Consider the following 12,308-nt stretch of genomic DNA (forward strand, 5'->3'; position numbering starts at 1 on the left):
TCTTTTGGTGGTGGTGAAGTTCAGGTCTGGCACGTGGGCGTAGCAGTGGGGGGATGGGAGGATCCTGCGGCATACTCAGCCCTGAGGGGTGATCCGGTGGTCTATCTATGATGCGGGCTATGCCGTGGGTTCTCCCTTCCCCTCCTGCCCTGCCGTGGGGGGTATTTGTGGTCTACCCCCCCCCTAAGCGTGGGTCCCAAAATTCTTGGTTAATGCAGTGGCATTTTTGGTGTTTAATTTGATTTATAGCTGAATTTTGCAATACAAAGCTTGAAGGACAAGTGGCAAAATTCATTTAATTTAATAAATCGCGACCATTCCATATTTCGCCATAACAACTGTGTCCGTGTTTTCATTTTAGATAAGATTAGATAAGTTAAAATAGAGTAAGTGTTAAGAAATTTGGTTGTGGTAATTGGTCAAAGGAATGAAGCCTCCTGACCTTATATATTCTGCAAGGCAAAATAGTGACATCTGCAGGTTCTAATTTACATTTTAGAAATATAGGGAATGCTTTGAATTTTGATTTATAGATTGCAATTGCAACTTTGTTTTTTAAAACTACTTTGTTTCTTGAATACGAATTTTGCCATAATTTTTTTTACATGCAGTTTTTTCATGATCTAAAGATCGGTGCTCAGTTTAAATTTTGAAAAACTGTCCAATTCACTTCTATTATCTAATTTGGTATCCTTTGATGAAAATCATATGGCTTAGAAACTATATATGCCTCTTGTCATTGGCTTACCGATGTGTTCAGCTAGCTCCAGATGGTACATTGCTGCTCCTTCAACAAAGGATACAAAGAGAATGAAGCAAAATTGATTATAGAAGTAAATTGGAAAGTTGTTTAAAAACGTATGTTCTATCTGAATTTTAGGGTTTCATGTCCCTTTAAAAGTGATTTTTTTTTATGCCACAGTTAACAGACTATGACATCATTTAAAACGGATCACTCTGAATTGACTTTAATAAAAAAAAAAAGGTCAGTGCAAATAAATTGTAAGAAATTGGAATGGAATTGTTATGGTTATATAAAAAGCTTTTGACACTTCCTTTAGAAAGCAATAAGCAGTGCATTTACTTGTGACCTGTCAGCATGTGGAGTTCGAGTTGTTTTGTTTTTCTGTGCACCAGGATTTTGGTCACTTGTAAATCTCAGTTGTTTGAGACATGAGTGCAAGTATTTAATCCATTGTGCCTAATGAACGCAGGTACTACATCACAGGGTACCTATGTCTAACATTGTAGCGCATACTGCAGTTCTGTCTGTCAGCTTAGGAAGCCGAAACTGCACCCAGGGGCAGAAGGCATCTGTCATAATATGGTAAGGGAGCACTGTTCGTGCTCCGTTATCATATGAAGGCAGATCCAATACAGGCAATGTCACTGGCTGTATTGAATACTGCCATGGGTGGGCTTGGAGTGGGTGGGCAGTGATCGTGGGTGGTAGGAGGGATGGGGAATGACCCTACATTATGGAAAATGTCTTGCGGGGGAAGTTCTGCTATACTACGGAACAAAAATGTAAACATACAGTTTAGGGGGGAGGATGGTTAGAGATTCACTACAGTATAGAAGTACAACTAAATTGCAATGATCATGGGAGGAATGGGGTAGCCAAATAAGAAACAAAGAAAATGTAAAATAAAAAATGTAATTTTATTGTAACAATCTTAAAACATGGAGAGGGATATCCCCCATTAACAAAAACGAACTGACGCGTTTCGGCATTGCGCCGTAGTCAGTTCATAAAAAACAGCTGTTGTACTAGGCTTTAAAAACCCATCTCTGATTGGATAAAGGCATTTTCAAAACCTTAAAGAAACAGGGGTGGATTACATGGGGATATAAACACATTTAACCAGTTTATGATGGAACAGTGATCAATATAACAATTTGATCTTATACCATTAATCATTCAAACTTATATCTGAAAATTGTTATATAGAACAATTCAAATAATTCATTATACTTAATCCCTTAGTGAGCACATAATAAATTCATTATATACAAAGCTTCAATGTCATGGTTGGAATTTAATAATTCTCGCAATAGATAATTCCAACAACAATAATAACAACTGTCTAGTACTCAGTGGTTCTAACCAGGAGATTAAATATAAACACTTCATAATTTTACCATTAATATATTAAATTAAGTAGCTTTATAGGCAAAGGTTTCCATAGATATGAATTGCTTTATATAAATCTGCATTTTATTTAACTTGGGTCAATGGTGGTAATGATGAAATTTATAAGAATGATGTTGATACTACTCAAATCCATCTCAATGATTGCATATATCTTAAATGAGGGAAATAGATGGATATACCAATGCAGATTACGCAATACAGAGGATGAACAGACTCTGCATGAGAATGCTAGCACCAGTAATTGATTAAATAGTATTTAAATTTTGGTCTGGAGTATGAATATCCAATGCATCACCTGTCTGGATAAAAGCTGGAACTTGTCTCCCCCTCTTTTAGTCTCTTTTATTTTCTCAATAACATCCATCTCAGAGTACCACAATTTTTGTTATGTCTGGTTACAAAGTGATTTACCAGTGGTGTGCTGCACTTGCCCACACTAATTGTTGACAGGTGTTCACGAATACGGGAGTGCACCTCCCTAGTCGTTAATCCTACATAACTGCAAACACTTCCCCTGTCACAAATGAGTGTAACATGGTCACATCCTTTGCATTGTGAATAGCCAAATCTAAAGGTCCCTTTATGCAATAACCAAGATGACGATGGTGTGGCAGATACTGTTTTTTTAAGTTGGGAAGGCAATACCATACTCCCTATGGGCTTGTTTCTCCTATATGAGAATCTACAACCACTTTTAACCATATCCGTCAAACCATAGTCAGCCGCCAGCAATTGAAAATGTCTTCGAATTATACTACACACGTCATTATTTTGGGCTGAGTAATCAGTTATATAGTAATTTTGTTTGAGGCATTCCCTGATTTGGTACGATCTTGAAGTAGGCTCCGTCTTTCCAAGTCTGTCACTTCTCTGCGTGCCTTTTCTACAAGCTTTTTGTTATAACTCCTCTCTCGTAAAGTTTTTGTTAATGAGTCGGCATGTTTGTCAAGACTACCTTTTTAGCCTGACAAATTGCCCTTTGGCTACCGAATAGTGCACATGCTGAGGGTGACAGCTATCTGCGTACAGCAAGCTGTTCCTTAATATGGGCTTCCTGTACACCTCGGTTGTTATATCACCTGTTCGGTTGCCTGTCAACTGTAGATCCAAGTAGTGGATTAGGGATGTATTGTACTCATAGGTAAATCGTAACCTAAATTAATTGTGTCCCATGAGTTCAATAAATTCCTGTGCCTCTTCTTCACTCCCTTCCCACACAAAAATCAGGACATCAATGAATCAATGATAAAGCCGAATGGCTGACCTGAATTTGTTACTATCTGCATAGATGTGGGACAGCTCCCACCAACCCTTATATAGGTTGGCATAGGTGGGCGCAAATTTCGCACACCCATAGCTGTCCCACACCTCTGCAGATAGAACACATTCTCAAATTTGAAGAAATTATGAGTCAAAAGAAAGAGAGTGACATCCAATACAAATGTTCCAAAAGGCTCATTGTACGTTGTCTATGATTAAAGAAAAAACCTTATCGCCCTTATGCCCATTTCATGTGGTATAGTCGAATACAGAGCTACAACATCCACAGTAAGCCATCACGAATTCGGAGTCCACTCTAAATGTTAAACCAATTTTAACACATGTTTTGAGTCCCTAATGTAACTGGGAAGGGCTTTCACCAAGGGTTGCAAGATGTCGTCTAACCATTCTGAGAGATGTTCAAGCATAGACCCAATGCCACTGACAATTGATCTACCTTGGACATTCTCAGTGGACTTGTGCACCTTCGGTAGTTGATGGAAAATTGGTGTGACTGGATGTTCTACATTCAAATAATAGAAAGTATTGGTATCAATCAGTCCCTGTTCCAACACCCCATCCAAAAGGTGCACAAGTTGTCTATGAAAAGCTCTAGTGGGATCCTGTCCCAAAACTTCATAGTTATTAGCATCCCTTAGCGGTCTCAATGCTTCTTCTATACACCCTGTTCCAAATTATTATGCAAATTCTATTTCAGTGTCACAAAGATTAAATATTTTTTTTCAGTTTAACTCATGGATGGCATTGTGTCTCAGGGCTCTTTTGATCACTGAAAACAATCTCAGACACCTGTGATAATTAGATTGCCAGGTGAGCCCAATTAAAGGAAAAACTACTAAAGGAGGGTGTTCCACATTATTAAGCAGAGCACCATTTTCAAGCAATATGGGGAAGTAAAAGGATCTCTCTGCTGCTGAAAAGAGTGAAATAGTTCAATGCCTTGGACGAGGTATGAAAACATTAGATATTTCACGAAAACTTAAGCGTGATCATCGCACTATTAAGAGATTTGTGGCTGATTCAGAGCACAGACGGGTTAGTGCAGATAAAGGCACATTGAGGAAGATTTCTGCCAGATCCGTGCATCGGATCAAGAGAGCAGCTGCTAAAATACCATTACATAGCAGCAAACAGATATTTGAAGCTGCTGGTGCCTCTGGAGTCCCACGGACATCAAGGTGTAGAGTCCTCCAGAGTCTTGCAACTGTGCATAAACCTTCCATTCGGTCACCACTAACCAATGCTCACAAGCAGAAACGGTTGCATTGGGCAGAAAAATACATGAAGACTAATTTTCAAACAGTCCTGTTCACTAATGAGTGCCGTGCAACCCTGAATGGTCCAGATGGATAGAGTAGTGGATGGTTGGTGGACGGCCACCCTGTTCTAACAAGGCTGCGACATCAGCAAGGCGGTGGTGGAGTCATGTTTTGGGTCGGAATCATGGGAAGAGAGCTGGTTGGCCCTTTTAGGGTCCCCGAAGGGGTAAAGATGACCTCTGCAAAGTATGTGGAGTTCCTGACTGACCACTTCCTTCCCTGGTACAGAAGGAAGAACTATGCTTTCCGTAATAAAATCTTCTTCATGCATGACAATGCACCATCTCATGCTGCAAAGAATACCTCTGCATCAATGGCTGCTATGGGGATAAAAGGAGAGAAAGTCATGGTGTGGCCTCTATCCTCCCCTGACCTCAATCCTATTGAGAACCTTTGGAGCATCCGCAAGCAAAAGATCTATGAGGGTGGGAGGCAGTTTACATCCAAACAGCAGCTCTCTCTGGGAGGCTATTCTGACATCTTGCAAACAAATTCAAGCAGAAACTGTCCAAAAACTCACAAGTTCAATGGATGCAAGACTTGTGAAGCTGCTATCAAATAAGGGGTCCTATGTTAAAATGTAACGTGACCTGTTAAAATGTTTAAAAAGTTAAAATGTTGCTCAAAGTTTGATTGAAATAGCTTTTGATTTCAGTAAATATGCTGCAAACACAACAAATGACAATTCTCAGTTCTTTACAACCTATAAAGTGTTTTTAAACTTACTGTGCGTAATAATTTGGAACAGTGCATTGTAAGTTTTTTATTTTAGAAAAAAAATACTGTTATCAATAGGAAGTTTGTTCAATAAAATTTGAATTGTACTCTTAATAGTTGATAACATGAGAATTATGCTGACTGTTGTTTACATCAATTATTTAGGTAAATGAGAAAGATATCATTGGCATAATAATTTGGAACAGGGTGTATATTGGGCACGATTCATCAACTACTGATCCTCCTTTATCGGCCTGCTCGATCACTAAGTCTACATTCTTACTAAGTCCCTTTAGCGCTCATTGTTCGTTCTTGGTTAGATTATTCCTTACAGATCTCTTATTATGGGACAAATTTCTCAAATCGAACTCCACCCGTCTATAGAAAGTTTCCACTATTCTGCCCCTGCTCTGTACAGGATAAAAGGTAGACCTCTTCTTATAGCTTTTACTCATTGATGTTATTGCCTGGCTATCATCAGTCCTTACAGGACTCCCTGACACAGCTGGTTTTGGATGCCAAGGATCTTACTATAAATAAAGTTGTTGTTAATGGCCAAGAAGCAAAATTTGCATTTGGGACGAGTCATAGCTTTAAGGGGACTCCATTGGAAATCACTCTACCTTTCCCATTAACCAGGCATAGCCAATCAGAATAGAGAATGATGGTTTAAAAGAACAGGTACTCTGTCTATCGGGAGCTTGACAAAGGCCCAGAACGGGCTGAAACGCATTGCTCCACCCACTTTCTATTGTCCAGGTGATCCTGACTGATTTCCAGCGTCTGTGCTGTGTGGGACTCAGAGCGGTTTGGTCTGTCTGCTGCTAGCCTTGATAAAGAGAGGAGGCACTTGCAGTTACCTTACGACTCATAGAGAGAAACAGCTGGGACATCAGAGAACCATTACAGTCTCCTGACGTCACAAACAAACTTCCGGTTGATGTGGACATTCACATGATTTGTACTGGGATCTTCGCTTCAAATATATCGTTTTTATTTTTACTTGTTATTTTTATTTGTTTATTGTCTGTATAAGTAGACTTGCTGTTTTTAGATTAATGATACTGCACTTGTAAACGTCTGATCAGCGTTTTTTACGGTAATCGTTGTTATTTGATGTATGTGTGTACTGATGTATGTGTGAACTGATGTAATAAACTACATATTAATTTTAGATTTTCGTTTTCTCTGGGGCTATTTTATGTGTTGCTATTTCTGCCTCTGACATCTGCCATTGAATATAGAGGTTTCATATACTCATATATTTATATAGTTATATAATTTTTTTGACCAATTTAAGCTGTAATTTCAGTGCCAGGGGTTTGTTAGTATCTTAGATACTATTGTGTGTATTTTTATCATCAGTTATACCCTCTCTCTCTAGCCCCTCCAGGTTTATTAGATCATAAGTCTCCTGAAAGGTTAACCATTCTGTGATCCATTCAATGGCACAATACTATTATTTACATCAGTGTTAGAAAAATGTAACGTAAGGTTATATTACGAACAAATTTATTCAAGTCAATCATAGTTTTGAATAGATTGAATTCTACAGTGGGTACAAAGCCTAATCCTAAACCAAATACCTTAGTTTGCTCTTTAGTAAGAATGTGGTTTGAAAGATTAATATTCATGAGGGTTTGTATTTCGAGGGGGCCCTCGTCTGTCTTGTTGGATACCTCCCTTGTTGTGAAGTCCCTATGCCACCCCCTTCCCTCGTTTGTTGGCCTGTCTGAAAAACCTGTTCCATTTGTACTAATTCCTCATCTCTCTCAATTGTGCCTGCAGTATTTTGGAAATGAGAGGGGCCTGCTGCAGACTGGTACCTATTCCTGCTGCTGAACTGAATCTCATTGGTCCCTGACTGCATATCAGTTCTAATATGTGTAGTATATGTGCTATCAGAGAAGGTCACTGATTTTTTACCTTTGTTCTTATTCCTATTTATCCAGTGCTCCTAGCTTTAGGTTGCCCACCATTGATATTCTTTGATTGACTCATCCCATACTGGAACCTCTGTCCCTTACTCCAAATGTAAACCTTCCCATTTTCATAATCAGCTTTATCTCACAAGAACTTACAGTGCTTAATCATAGTAATTTCACCTTTAATCTCAATAATGGTACTTTGCAAAATACTATCAAACTTGGGATAATCAACAGCATTACAAAAACTATTTAACAGTACTTGTATCTCATCAATCTCAGTTCTTATATTGTGTAACATTTCAGATTTATGATCAATCTGTAATTTCATCAACCTCAAGGAGCAATCACTGAGCACAGAGTTCCACATACTTATGAAATCCTGGTCATCAGTTTCAAACATTGGAAATGTATTAACACGTAGGCCCCTTGGTATAATTAAACTTTTCATATCATCTAAAAAGCATTGGTAAGTCATAATTGTTGCGATTCTCAGAAAAAAACTGTTCCATTTCTGTATTCTCCTTACCCCTCTCATTAACTAATTTCAGCGAATAAAAGGAAACCATAGCTGATTCCTCTTGTACAATATTGGGCTGCATAATGGCTTGTTTGGAGAAAGTGCCTGCCAGTTAGGCACTAAAATTGACATTTTATAAAAAGAAAAGCTCCAAACAATCACTATCCAATTTCCACCTCTTAGGTAGGCTGCTTATATCTTTTCCAATTTCTATTCTCCCCACAGGATAAGACAAATCATCATCATCTGTAATAACAGCACACTGTTATTTTGATATGGTGATGGTGGAAGGGATGGGGCAGCCCCTACTCTTTTTGATGGTGGGTATTACGAGGGATGGCAAGGGCCCCTAAACTTTTGTTATGATGGGAGGGATGGGGAGGCTGCTACACTACAGAATATATATTTGCCAGGGGAAAAGTAGTTAGTAGAGATGGAGAGGGTGGTCAGGGTTCACTACACTACATAAAAAAATAAAATAAAAAAACTATGGTGAAGGGGGATTCCAACACTACAGAAACAGAAATAAAATAAATAGATAAAATAAAAAACTACCGTATCTATATAATGGCGGACTAGCTTTTTTATTTCACTTTCTGCTTTGAATGTATGCACTTTTACTTGGGTTTTTTTCATACCAACCATTATATTATTTAAATGTTTGTTGAATATTGGACGCATCTTGTGGTATTTCTATTGACTAATTACTGAAATTACTTGATTCTAGCAATATTGATTTATTTTGCAATTAAAAAGAAAGTAAACGCCTTGTTATTACAATACATATCTGTTGTGTTGATAAGGAATGACATATCACCCAAGTCTTAAGGAATATGCCAAATGGGCCTAGATCAATACCTTTATAAAAAGTATATAGTTTTCTAGGTTAATTTTGAGGATTCCAGCTGTTATATCATTCTAAATGTGCCCTGAACCCTTTGCCATAATGTGTCTAACAATCCTCTTTCAGAAGTGTGGTGCGCAGGTGCAATTAGCAGACTTCTGATCATTAAAAGCAATGGTAAACCCCTAAATGTCATGAAATATACAAAAATAGGCCTAGATCAATACTTTTGGTTGTCTAATTTAAAAATAAATAAATATAGTTTTGGGAAGTTCTGCTATATCAAATGAGATCATGCAAAATATATAGCTGAATCAGAGAATGACAATGAACACATTTTGAAAAAAAAGTCTACAGTTAGAAAGCTACAGGTTTTTTGGGAATGTAATCATATTTTATAAACTTTTTTTTTGTAAAATGATAATAACTTCTTAATTATGTGAATAACTAGTTGAGACAGTTTTCCACTCAAAGCTCTTTTTATGCCTATATATATATATATATATATATATATATATATATATATATATATATATATATATATATATATATATATATTTATTTATTTATATCATAGGTAGATTTAAAAAAAAAAAAAAAGCTTTATTTCTATTTAGATGGAGTGATAGCAAAATTATCTGGTACACTGAGCAAATTTTTCTGTAAAATTAGTTAAAATACCTGTCCCTAATAATTGTGAAAGAATTGAGATCTGTTTCTAAGTGAATGCTTGAGGAGGTTAGTAATAGTTAGTGTGTATGGTATCTATAAAGCAATTTGATAATGTTTTCACTGCACTGCAGCAGAAACTCTGTCTTTTGTTTCTGCTGCACTGGGACCAGCTTGTCAGAAGTTTAGGGGCGGAGCTTTCACAAAGTATCATGACAGCTCATTCAGGTTTAACTGCTCATACAGCATTCCAAGATATTTCCTCTTGCCTCTCCTCTAGGCAGACAATTTATAGCTTATATGTTTGTTTCTTTTATTTTAAATTGTAATATTTTATTAAGGTTTTTAGAGATAAGAACATAGAAAACCTGTCCATTCACAATGTAGTAAGCTTATAAGCTATTTCCAGGACAATATAATAAAGCACACGGTTTACGGTGCGCTATGCAAAAGACAATATATTATCTAAAAAGGCAAGTCAGCAATAAAGATTAACATATATAAATGAAACCTCATTTTTCAAGCATAAATTTCTCTCATTACTCAGAAGGTCACAATCGGACCTAACACAGCTTATGTAACTTGGAAAAGAAATATAGTAACTAGGGTTGCACCGATACCGATACTAGTATCGTTGCCGATACCAAGTATTTGCATGAGTACTTGTACTCGTGCAAATGCACCGATACTTAAACCGATACCTCCAATTCCTACCCATATGCCATCTTGTGGCGTTTTTCAAACTGTATGTTCCCATTTAATTTTAAGCTGGAGTGGAGACTTAACTAAAAATTGTTCACTTCTGTTCTGCCAATACAAATTGCTGTTATTTGTATTATTTTACGTCAGAGCAGTGCTTTAAAAGCTGCTACTTTACAGCTGGAAGCCTCTCATCTTGCACAATTATGCTCAAAATATACTGTACTCTGAGGAACACCCTTAGCCAGGGCTGGACTGGGAATAAAACGCAACCCTGGAAAAATATGAAGACCAGCCCTATTTTCTGTTGAGTCAGTAGAATACAAATGCCCCATTTTTCTCAAAGGGGATTAATGGGATACTCCTTCCCCAATATTTTCAGAATTAAATTATACGACTTGGTATTAAGTACAAGTGTCAGATTTATCAGTTATATAGGTACCCTACAACCCAATTGCATCCAGTAATCACCCCTTTAAATTGTAGCTTTCCAGTCCCAGCTGTTGCAGCTGTTATTTATTGTTGTTATTATTTATATATGTTATTGTAATAATTTTATTTATAAACATGTTCTATGAACTTTGTGACAACAAGCACATAAAACTGTTTTATTATTTCATAATGTCTTTTGAGATACAGTTCATAATTATAAAGAAGCGATCTTAAATCATTAGTCTGTATTGTGCTTGGTAAACTGTCATGACATTAAAAAAGCATCGGTAATTGGTATCAGTGAGTATTTGAAAAAAAGTATCAGTACTTGTACTCGGTCTTAAAAAAATGGTATCGGTGCAACCCTAATAGTAACGTTAACCAATTCAAACCATTGGGATGTTTCATGCCATTCTATTAGTGATGGGCTTAAACGCTGTTAGGACAGCATGGAACGTCCTTACCTTATATGGCATACTTCAGCTTCCACCTTTTAGTTCATGAAAAATCATACTGGGGGAGTGCCTAGCAGCATAGGCAGTCCCCCACGATCTGATCCCGGCCTTGATATTACGTAATCGCAGTGACAATTGTGTGATTTCAAGTTTGCACTGTGTTTACATTGGAACTTATGCTCTATGCACTAACATATAGCCAAGCAAGTGAGGTAAAAAGGAATAAGAGCCAAAAAAGGAGCAGGGAAAAAAGATGTTCTCAAAACAAATCAACCCCAAGAAAACAACGAAGGGTGGGGACTCGTGGACTCTCACCACCATGAAAGAAATTAATTTATCAGGTAAGCATAAATTATGTTTTCTTTCATACAGGTGGTGAGAGTCCATGATCCGTTATATATATGGGAACTAATACTCCAGCTGTGGAAGTCCACAAGCAGTAACATAAAGGGGGGGATTGAAAAACCGCCTTTTTTCACTGAGAAAATATATCCACAACCCCCAAAGAAAAAAAATCTCTTATAATGAACTCAAAAAACATAAAAATGGTAACATTTAGGAAAAGAATGTAAAAACCACCAAGTGGCTGCTTTGCAAATTTGATCAACTGAAGCCTCAATTCTTGAAAGCCCAAGAACTGGCAACTGATCTAGTAGAATGAGCCGTAATCCACTGTGGAGGAGGCTGACCTGCCTCCAAATAAGCATTGTAACTCAAAAGTTTCAGCCAAGACGCTAAATAAATAGCGGAGGCCTTCTGACCTTTCCTAGGCCCAGAAAAAAAACAGACTTTAGGTTTATCTGAAATCCTTAGTAGTATCAACATAATATTTCAATGCAATATAAACATCCAGAAAAGGCAAAGCTCTTTCAGAAACATTCTTAGGATCAGGACATAAAAAGGGAACAACAATCTCTCTACCAATGATCTCTGAGGAAACAACTTTAGGCAAAAAATTTAATGTAGTCCGCAAAACAGCCTTACCTGATGAAAAATCAGATAAGGTGACTCACAAGAGAGAGAAGACAATTCAAAACTCTTCTAGCAGAAGATATGGTCAAAAAACACAACACTTACCATGAAAGTAGTTAATGTCCAATTTATGCATAGGCTCAAAAGGAGGAGCCTGCAAACCCTTAACACTAGTTTAAGACTCCAAGGAGTAGAATTAGGCTTGATAACAGGTTTAATTTGGATCAGGAAGACTAGCACATCTTCCTGTGAAACTAAACCAGGGAACTGGCAGATAAAGCCTTATCTAAACCATTCTATAAAAAACTAAGGAATCCCTG

This window comes from Bombina bombina, chromosome 6, assembly GCF_027579735.1.
Source record: "Bombina bombina isolate aBomBom1 chromosome 6, aBomBom1.pri, whole genome shotgun sequence".
Lineage (NCBI taxonomy): Eukaryota > Metazoa > Chordata > Amphibia > Anura > Bombinatoridae > Bombina > Bombina bombina.